Raw genomic sequence first — 11,156 nt, forward strand, 5'->3', positions numbered from 1 at the left:
ATAAATAAAGTCTTAAAAAAAAAAAAAAAGAAAGCCTGCCCGACCCGTACCTCCTACCAGTGCTTCCCTGCTTCCAGTGCTTCCCCACAGACAATGTTCTAGGTCATAGACATGCTGCCTCTCATCTCTGACCCCAGATCCATAGCAGCCCTTGGTCAGCAGCTGCTTAGAGTTAAAAGGAAAAAAGGAGCAGACAGGGGCTCCACCTGACCGCACTTGGGGAGGCAGGAGTTCCATTAATCATGTAGGAGTAGGAGTAACCCCTACTCCATTCTGACCCAGAGATTCATTGTTTCTCCCTAAAGCCAGCTGGAAGAAACCAGGACTGAAATTCCAGCATCCTAAACTCAGGGCACCTGTCACCAGAGAATTCCAGACTCCTCCTCTCCTGGACCCTAGGGATCCCACACAACTCACGAACCTCTCTGCATCAGGGTCAGCTCTCCGGGCTAGCCATAGATTCTCAAAAGTAGATGCTAGGGATTCCCTAAGGGATGAAGAGAGGGACTAACATCCTACTTGCCATGGGTGACTTCCAGGCTTGCCAGCCTCCCCTATCCAGAATCCAACTGAGTTTCAGGTGTGAAGTAAAAGGGGATATCTGGAAGTTCAAAATAGATGTCTCCAAGACCAGGTACCCAAGCTCATGCTCTCAATTCCCAGGATAGGCCTCACTCAAAATCCAGGACCTCTCAATTTACTCGATAATTAAGACAAACAAAAAAACTTTGTATAATGAAAAAGGAATGAATTAGTCAATCTGGTTTCTAAGCCAATGGCTTACTAAAAATAGCAATTAGAAACAAAAAGAATGTTGTTAGAATTATACAAACTAAAGGGACAAGCAAGAAGGAAAAGAGAAAAGAAAAAAAATTACTTCAAAGCAGATCTGCTCTTCTCTGTCACTGCCCACCCCCCGCCCTGCCCTCCCACCCCTCTGCCTCTGCTTCCCTTCCCTTATGATCCCTTCCAGAATAATCAGGTCTGAAAGCCTTTAGGAGCAGACAGAGCCAAATAGGCATGTGCTGGCAGGGGTAGGGGAGACACAGTGGGCCAGAGCCATGTGTCAGAGCTCTGGCAGGGTGAAGAGGGCATCATGGGAGGGAGGAAGATGGCAGGCAAGATAGGAGACTTGTTATACCAGGTATTGATCAAATTATTATATATATTAAGGACATGATTAGGTTTCTGGGTGTCAAAAACGGGAGACACGAATAGAGAAAGGGAGAAAACTCTGGTGGCTTTAACGGTGCTGGGATGGAATTGGAAGTACCAAAGTGGATTTATTCTTTCCAATAAATGTATAAATAGATATAGAAATAAATATTTGTGTCCATTTATTCCCTAACTCTGAAGGGCCATAAAGCAGTACTATATTCCAATAAGAAAAAGTTTAAAAATAGTCAATGTCAAGAAAAAGCTGAGGCGCTGTTCTAGAATAATGGAGACAAAGGAGACATAACAACTGAATGAAACGTGTGGTTCTGAAATCCTTTTGCTGTAATGGACTTTTTTTTTGTAACGGACATTTTTTATTAACAGGAAAAACTTGAGCAGCATTTGAGGTATTGATAGCAATTTCCTGATTTTATGGTTGTGTTGTAGTTCTACAGGAGAATAGTCTTAATAGATAGGAAGTACACACTGAAGTATTCAGAGATGATAATGCATCAAAACATCAATTTATTCCCAAATAGTTGAGGGGCAATTTCTTTATAATGGATTTGCAACTTTTCTGTTAAGCTTTTTGTTTCAAAAAGAATTTTAGAAAAATAAATCTAAATAGTCAAAGAGTGTGGTAGTTTGGGAATGTTTAGTGTCAGGGTAGTTAGACCTTCACCAAAAACATTAAAGGATGTATTAAAGGATGGCAACAAAATTGATGTCTAATATCAATGTTTCTCTCCCTTTCTTTCTCCCTCCCTTTCTCTCTCTAAAAATAAAGAAAATCTAAAAAAGAAACCTGATGTCCTTAATGATGGCTCAGAATTATTTAAAAAATTGGTTACACTAAGTAACTTCAATTATTTATTTATTAATTCTTAATGATTTATTATTGAACACTTGCCAAGTGCTAGTTTCTATGCTAGGTTCTGGGAATGCAGCAATGAACAAGACAGATGTGACCTCAGCTCTCAAGGTTTTTTCAGTCTAAGGAATAAGTTAGCACCCCCCCTCTGCCCCTACCCCTTAAGGAGCTCATAGTGCACATGATTTCAGCCTTTGGGAACACAGAGAAGGGAAAGTTTCAGAAGACACAGGCAGGCTTTCCAAAGGAGGTGGTCCCAGAAAGGCCTTAGGTCTTTTCATTTATTTGTTTTCCTTTTTTTTTTTCTTTTTCCATTTAAGAAGACAAGAAAGTCAGTATTCCAAATAATTTAGTGCAAATGGGTTTAGATCTGAGAGGGGCAAACTCTTTCTGTAAACAATACTCAGCTCCTCAAGGGCTGCCAGAAGACCACGTTTTGCTTCCTTACGTGGAGATAGGATTGTTCTGTGTCCCTTTTTCCACCCACCTCATCTTGATTTACAAGGGGACATTTGAAAATGGAAGACAGACCTACAGCCAGTGTAATATTCAATAATTAAGAGAGTCTAGTGGATTTACCCAGATTCAAGCTGAGGGCTGGACTTTGGAAACTTGAGACCCACTCTTCTATACATAGTTATTGCTGCTTACTGGGCAGAATGAGGGGCCATAATTAAGGGCCTTGGTCAGCTCAGAAAGATGAAGATGGGGGACTAGGTACTGGGGCAGATACCAGGAGAAAGACTAGGAGGTGCATGGGAAAGTCTAGCCTCGCATGAATGGTCTACAAGGCTTTGAAAAATTTCAGTCTCGCCCAACTCCAGAGAGCTACCCTCCTTGCCAACTTAAACTGCTGAGGCCTCAACATAGAAGGGAAAATATGGTTTGATTGCATATATGAAATGAATGGATTATTTTCTATTTATATTAGTTATTAATCACTGCAACATTGCCATAAAAAAACCCATGTCTCTTTCATCTTACTGGTCATCAGAAATAGCCAATAGCAGTAATAAACTGGCCCCTGTCTCATTTCCCCCAAGAGGCTTAAAACAACAAACATGGCTGTGGCCAGTGTGGCTCAGTTGGTTGAGTATCGGTCTGCAAAGCAAAAAGTCACTGGTTCAATTCCTCGTCAGGACATATTGCCTGGGTTCAGCTTTGGTCCCTGATGGGCAAGAGGCAACTGATCAATGTTTCCCTCTCACATCAATGTTTTTCCCCCTCTTTCTCCATCCCTTCATCTCTCTCTAAAAATAAATAAATAAAATCTTTAAAAAAATAAAATAAAACAACAAGCATGCATTATCTCAGAGTTTCTATGAGTCAGGAATTTGGGCTCAGCTTAGCTGAGTTCTTCTGGTTGCAATCAAGGTGTCACCAAGGCTGCAGTCATATCAAGGCTCGAGTGGGGAAGGATCCACTCACTCCTAAAGTCACTGTTATATAGCTGTTGGTAGGCTTCAGGTCCTCCCTGGCTGTTGACCACAAACATCAATTCTTTGACACTTGGGTCAATCCGTAGGTCATCTTACAATATGGCAGCTGGTTTCCACAGGCCAAGCAACCAGGAGAGAGGCAGGGGACACTCAAGTGAAAGTTGCAATCTTTCTGTAACGTTATCTTGGAAGTAGCATCCTATCATTTCTGCCACATTCTATTTACTAAAAGGGAGCCACTAATCTAGTGCACACTCAAGGGGAGGGGATTACACAAAGGCCTGACCACTGGGAGGTAGGAATCACTGCTGCTGTCTTGGAGGTTGCTTCCCACACTCCCAGCAAACTGTCATTGACCACACACGTGCCTTGTGAACAGTCTGTCTGTCACATGTAACCATCCCTAGTTTCCACTCTACTTTCAGGGCAGGGCGACCAAAGGTGGTGGTAGCATTTTTCTGGGATAAAAACCCCAAATGAGTTGTGAGGAAAGGCTTGGCAAGGGCGAGGAGGTGGGTGTGTGAAAGCCAGAAAGAGGCAGGGCAGAGCACAGAGTGCGGCATCCAGAGGCTTCATCCTCACACTTACTGGCCGCTCTGTACCTGCAGTCACTCATATTTTTCAAGAAGTTGAATGCAAGTAAGTAGTCACAAATAAGCAGATGTGACAGTGTTTGCAACCTGGAAATTGTGAGCTTTGTCAGCACCCTGGACAGACATATATATAAGGTTGACCAAAAGATCCCTTACATTTTTTCCATAAGATGGCTCTAGTAATGCTTAGTTGTCTTTGACTCAATTTGAAACAATTTTGTTAGATTGTATTGTGACAGCTGTTATATCAGCATGCATTTAAAAAAATTTATCAAGCCCTGGCTGGTGTGACTCAGTAGATTGAGCACCAGCCTGCAAGCCAAGGGGTCACCGGCTCCATTCCCGATTAGGGCGCATGCCTGGGTTGTGGGCTGGGTCCCAGTTAGGGGCGTGTGAGAGGCAAGTGATTGATGTATCTTCTTACACATCAATGTTTCTCTCCCTCTCTTTCTCCCTCCCTTCCACTCCCTCTAAAAGTAAATAAATAAAATCTTTAAAAAATAAAAAAAATCAAAATTGGTGAATTTTCATGCAGCCATTTTAATATTGAAAATGGAAGAAGATATGCAACGTTTTTGGTGTATCATGCTTTATTATTTTAAGAAGGTAAAAACACAACTGAAATGCAAAAAAAAAAAATATTTGTGTAGTGTGTGGAGAAGGTGCTGTGATTTATCCAATGTGTCAAAAGTAGTTTACGAATTTTCTTGGTACTATTGACATTTTGGCCAAATAATTCTTTGCTGTGGGGCTGTGTTACCTGTTGGAAGATGTTTAGCAGCACCCCTGGCCTCTACCCACGAGAAGCCAACAGCAGGAGATAGCCGACATACTCAAAATATCCAAATCAATAAAGTTATTGGTGAAAATGAAAAAGATCTCTTATTTTTATGAAAAAAAGTAATGGACTTTTTGGCTTACCCAATATTTATAAGAATATCACTATATTTATTTTCCTACAGGTAATTTTTCTATTGCTTCAACATTTCCTCCTCAAAATTAAAAGAATAAAGAAAAAGTCCTGAAGCTTAGAATTATATCACTTGGCCTTTTCATATCCTCTCCCAGTTCAAAAGGCTTGCATCTCTTAATGGCCAGGACCATCTTAGATCTGAGTTAGGCACAACACATTCACTCCTCAGCACAGTATTTGTAAAGTTAGAAACTCTTTGGATACCGATGAGTTTCCTGCAGATTTTTCACTCATGCCAACCTCTTTATGCCACTCTTTACCCCTCCCCCAACCACTTCTCCCTGGGCCTTAGTTTATTTATCTGTAAAATGAGCATATAAGATAAGATTGTCTTCAAGGCCCCTCCCAGAGCTACCTCTCAAAGAGTATATGATTCTATTATGCGTAGGGTGCATGCTTGTGAACATGGGTTCATACCTGCATTAAAACTTGCCTTTGCTGTGGCTGTGAATTTCCACTAAGCTGGGAACTCCTTGGTTCTCCTGCTGTTCCTGTCACACTCTTCAGCTGTGTGCTGGACCCCCTTCCTGGAGGGCAAAGAGGTGAAGAAGTGGCACAAAGCACCACCTTCTGGAAAGCCTAACATCCTTTCTTTTCAGGAAGGAGGAGACTGTGTAGGTATTGATGAAGTACAGAGGTATTGTCAACATTTCAAAAAGTGAAACAGAATTAATGCTTTTCCTTACACACACCCAGTAACTGCGATTTGGCCAGAAGGTAAACATTGTCACCTTATTAAGTGGATGTAACTGCTGCCCAAAACCAGAAACTTAGCCAGGCCACCTCTTCAACTGGTCACGGGTTCTACTCCCTGGGAAAGTAAATGTCACAGAATCACAGGATTTGAAAGCTGAAAAGAACCTCAGAGTCTTGGGAAGTTTCGCACATTTATAACTGTTGTTACTGCAGACACTGTATTGGTTATCTATTAGTGCATAACCAATTACTCCCAAATTTAGCAACTGACAACAACAAATATTTATTTATTTATTCATTCATCCATTCATTTATTTATTTTCAAGTAGATCAATGAAATAAAATGAGCATTCTAGAAACAAATGAATATATCTGTCTAACAATGTAATATATGATTAAATTGATATTTCAGATCAATGGGGAAAATAAGACTTATTCAACAAATAAGGGGTATGGACCACTGTTACTTAAAATAAAACAAAGATAGAGCCCTATTTCACACATTATACAAAAAATATTCAGGTGAGTTAAAAATCAATATATAGAATCCAAGGAGTTTTAGGAGAAAATACAAAATATTTTTATTACCCTGAAGTAAAATATTCAAACCCAGAAGCTACAAGGTAAAATACTGACAATATGGCTATATTAAACCATTTAAGACTATATAGATTTATATATATATATATATAAAGTTAAAGGAGAAGTAATAGAATAGGAAAGTATTTGCAACACATATAAAAAAGGGTTAATAGTGTTTTTTCTAAAGGAAAAAATTCTACAAGCATTTAATTAAAAAAATGAATAAAGTATACCAAAAAGTCATTTAAAGCTTTTTAAAAAATTAGAAATAGGCAAGAAATATACAAAAACAGATTTAGTTTAAACAAATAATAAAGTAGCAATTAAAATAACACATCACTGTCACAATCAGATTTATGAGTACTAAAAATATTGGTAATATCAAGCATTGATGACTGTGAAAGGAGCTGGGTATTCATAGGCTCTTTTTCTTCATTGTCTTAAAGCAGTCCCTTTAGCATATTTTGCAATGCTGGTTTGGTAGAGGTGTATTCTTGTAACCTTCTTTTGTCTGGGAAAGTTCTTATTTCGCCTTCCATTTTAATTGAGAGCCTTGCTGGGTAGAGCATTCTTGGTTGCAGGCCTTTGCTTTTCATGACTTGGACTATTTCTTGCCATTCCCTTGTGGCTTGCAGTGTTTCTGTTGAGAAGTCAGCTGCTAGCCGTACCGGGGCTCCCTTGCATGTTACTAACTCTTTCTCCCTTGCTTCCTGTAGGATTCTCTGCTTGTCTTTGATATTTGCCATTTTAATGATGATGTGTCTTGGAGTGGGCCTCATTGGGTTCCTCTTGAATGGGACCCTCTGTGCTTCCTGAACTTGTGTGACTTTTTCTCTCCTCCAGTGAGGGAAGTTTTCCATCATGACTTTTTCAAACAAGTTCTCTATCCCTTCCTCATCCTCTTCTCCTTCTGGTATCCCTATTATATGGATATTATTTCATTTCAGGTTGTCCTGCATTTCCCTAAATGCCTCTTCATTCTTTTTGAGTCTTTTTTCATTTTCTTGCCCTTTCTGGGAACTTTTTTCTACCTTGTCCTCCAACTTGCTGATTCATTCCTCTGCTTCATCTAGCCTGCTTTGGATTCCTTCTACTGTGCTCGTCAATTCAGAAATTGTATTCTTCATTTCCTTTTGTCTCTTATTGATAGTTTTTATGTCCTTTTTCATGCTGAGATACTTTGCGGTGAGTTCCTCATAGTTTTCCTGTAGTTATTTGTAATTCTCTCTGAGCTCACTGAGCTCGTTGAGCTTCCTTAGAACCATTGTTTGGAACTCAATATCTGATAGTGTACTTGCGTCTATTTCATTTAGTTCTCTTTCTGGGGATTCCTCCTTTCCCTTTGACTGGGGGGTGTTTCTTTGTCTTCCCATTATTTGTGAGACTCTTCTTTTTTTCTTCCGCTTCTTAAATTGTAATTGATTTGTCTTGATTTCCTGACTTTGTGGTGTGAACTTCTATGATAAGAGACTGCTGTTCGAACTTTCTGGATCTGCCTCTGATGATGTCAGATGTTGGTCCTGTCTGAACTTAGGCAGTCTATTCAAGACTTCTAGGAATCTACTGTCTGTGGCTGTCTCCTTCAGCTGTTAATCTAGTCACTCTTCACTCAGAAGACCGGCTTAGACACCACAGGGTGGGGCAGAGTCCCTCCTGGGGGCGGGGTTATTGAGTCCTCTCATGCTGTTGCCACTCAGGGAAGTGGTCTGCCCACACTAGATTGCTCCTGCTGTATGAGGGAGGAGTCAGCACTGGGATCCCGCTGGCCATTCTCTCCATTCTCTCCCCACAGCCTCTGTCTCCAGTCTCTCCTCAAATGTCTCTAGACCACTCTACACCTCCTTTAGCCAGGGATCTACTATCTGTGGCTGCCGCTCTGTACTCAGCACTCAGGCTTTAGCCCTACCGGGCCAGGGCCAAGTCCCTCCTGGGGATGGGGCTATTGTGTCCTCTCATGCTGTTGCCGCTCAGGGGAGTGGTCTGCCTGAGCAAGACAGCTGCCGCCATATGGGGGATGAGTCAGCACCAGGATCCCACCAGCTACTTTCTCTATTCTGACCCCAAAGCCTCCTTCCCCAGTTTCTCCTCAGGCATTTCTACCCAACTCTGGCCCTGTCTTTGCCTGAGACTTAGGTAAGTGGCTGCAAATAAAAATGTATGCCTTGGCCCTTTAAAAGGCTCTTGGCATCTCCAACTGCCTGTCTCTGGCAGAGAGCAACAGTGCCGGTTTTTGCAGCTGGTTGTTATCTGTGTACTTTTTAAGCTCCGGTGCTGTAGGCTGGAGATCCCCACTTATGGTTTAGACCCTGCTCTTCTCAGGGGGATCTAACTGGCCATTTCAATATCCCTCTGGTGCCGCCACCCATGGGTGCCCCGTCCACCTTCTCAAGTCTCTACCACACACCTTACCAGTTAGGTTGTGCTAAAGCTGATTTTCAGTCTGTTGGAGATTATAAGGCTCCTCTCTCGCTATTGTTCAGTTGTTTTGTTCCAGGTGATTCCTCCACAACTTAGTCGTAATTCCAGGTTAGTCGTGGGAGGAGGTCAGTGTGACTTCCACTCACTCCTCCACCATCTTGATTCTCCTCACAACAAATATTTATTATCTCACAGTTTATGAGTCATAAATCCAGGAGCAGCTTAGCTGGTAATGCTGGCTCAGGGTCTCTCATGAGAGTGTAGTCAAGATACCATCCAGGGCCGCAGCCATCTGAAGGCTTGACTGGAACTAGAGGATCCACTACCAACACAGCTGTTGTCAGAAAGCTTCAGTTCCTTCTCTTTTTTTGACAGTCCTAAATTGTTTATTAGGAAAACATTTTGCAAATATTACTTTTAGCAGTAACAATGGAGCTGGAGACTATTGTGCCTCCTCCAAGCTGCATGTGAGAACTCCCAATAGCATGGTAGGACTGTAGCCCTCTCCAAGGTCATGGCTCCTGCTGCTTGCATATGGCAGCTCTCTCTTCTCTCTGTGTAGGATCTGTTTGATGATTCACTGAGTGTCAGGTTTTCTTCTGATAGCCTCATGGAATGAATCAATGAGGATAACTTCAAAGAATTTGTGCATGAAATCTTCACCAACCCAGTAAGAATTCAAGACTCAGAGTCCCACAGTGGGGCCCAGATGACTCCTCAGCAACAGACTGAAGGCTCCAAGCAAACTTTAGCTGGTTAACACCATGATGGACAGGCTAAGCATAGGTCACACACTTAGGAACTGGGTGTTGGTCACCATGGTACATGAGAATCCGTTATGTGACATAACCTTGTTTGGCCTTGTATCCCAGTCTGCAAGCTTTATTGGGCTGGGTGGGGGCTCCTTGTGGAGCACAGAGAGCTGCTGCACTGCCAGCCGCGCACCCTGAGAAGGAAATGTGTTACATCTGACTGCCTCTTCCTCCATAGCTCCTGGATGTAACTGTAAGTGCCCATCTTGGCTTACCTAATGGCTGCAGCCAGAAAGAAAGGGAGAGAAACTGTAGTGTTTTACCATACATTTACACCATTATAAGTGTATAATTCAATGGTTTTTGATATATTCACAGAATTGTGCAACCATCGCCACAATCAAGTTTAGAAAGTTTTATTATCCCAAAGAAACCCCATGTCTTTTAGTTATAACCCCACGATCGTCCCATATTTGTCTGTACAGGCTGCCATAACAACTTCTTACTGTGTCTTCATAAGGCAAAGGAAAAGAAGGAGGAGGGGGAGGGGCAGAGAGAAAAAGAGAGAGGGAGGGAGGAAGAACAAGAGAACTCTGGTGTCTCTTCCTCTTCTTATAAGGGTATCAGGCCTATCAGATTAAGGTTCTACCCTTATGACCTTATTTAGCCTTTATCACTCCCTTCCCATGCTTATCTCCAAATATAGTCACATTGGGAATTAGAGCTTCAATGTATGGATTTTGTCTCAGGGTGGGGGAGTCGGGGGAGGCATTCAGTCCATAATATTCCCTATCTTCCCACCCCTAGGCAACCACTAAAATAATTTCAACTTTTATAGATGACCTATTTTGGACATTTCATATAAATGGAATCGTATAGTGTGTTGGCATTTGTGACTGGCTTCTTTCATTCAACATAACGTTTTCAAGGTTCATACATGTGGTAGCATGCATCAGTACTTGATTCCTTTTTATTGAGAATAATACTCCATTTTATGGATATACCACATTTTATTTATCCATTCACCAGTTGATGGACATTTGGTTTGTTTCCACTTTGGGACTATTATAAACAATACTTCTATGAATATTATGTACAATATATTTGGGGAATATGCTTTTATTTCATGGGTGTATACCTAGGAGTGGAATTGCAGGACCATAGCACTCTATGTTCAACCATATGAGGAACTAAAGGAGATGCATCATTTTATATTCCCATCAGCAGTGTATGAGGGTTCCAATCTTTCCATATCTCTGCAAACATTTGATAATTATTTGTGTTTTGGATTATAACTATCCTAGTGTGTGTGAAATGGTATCTTTTGGTTTTTATTTTTATCTCCCTAATGGCTAATGATAAGCATCTTTTCATGTGCTTATTGGCCATTTGTATATCTTCTTTAGAGAACTATCTATTCAGATCATTTGCCCTTTTGTAAACTGGGTTATTTGTCTTATTATTAAGTTGCCATAGCTTTTTATATATTCTAGGTACAAGTCCCTTATCTGATATATAATTGGCAAAAAAATCTCTCCCATCCTGTGGGTTGTTTTTTCACTTTCTTGATGCCCTTTGAAGCAAAAAGGTTTAAATTTTGATGGTACAGTTTATATATTTTTTATTTTGCTTCTTGTGCTTTGGAGCCATATCTAAGAAAACATTCCGAATCCA

The 11,156-nt window shown here is 41.1% G+C and overlaps 1 pseudogene; it reads right to left on the bottom strand.

The window, feature by feature from the left end:
• Positions 1 to 9,172: 9,172 nt before the first annotated feature.
• Positions 9,173 to 9,747, bottom strand: LOC129078101 (60S ribosomal protein L15-like; annotated as a pseudogene).
• Positions 9,748 to 11,156: the final 1,409 nt, after the last annotated feature.

This window comes from Pteronotus mesoamericanus, unplaced genomic scaffold (assembly GCF_021234165.1).
Source record: "Pteronotus mesoamericanus isolate MK-2021 breed Mesoamerican mustached bat unplaced genomic scaffold, CSHL_Meso_final contig_72, whole genome shotgun sequence".
Taxonomy (NCBI): Eukaryota; Metazoa; Chordata; class Mammalia; order Chiroptera; family Mormoopidae; genus Pteronotus; species Pteronotus mesoamericanus.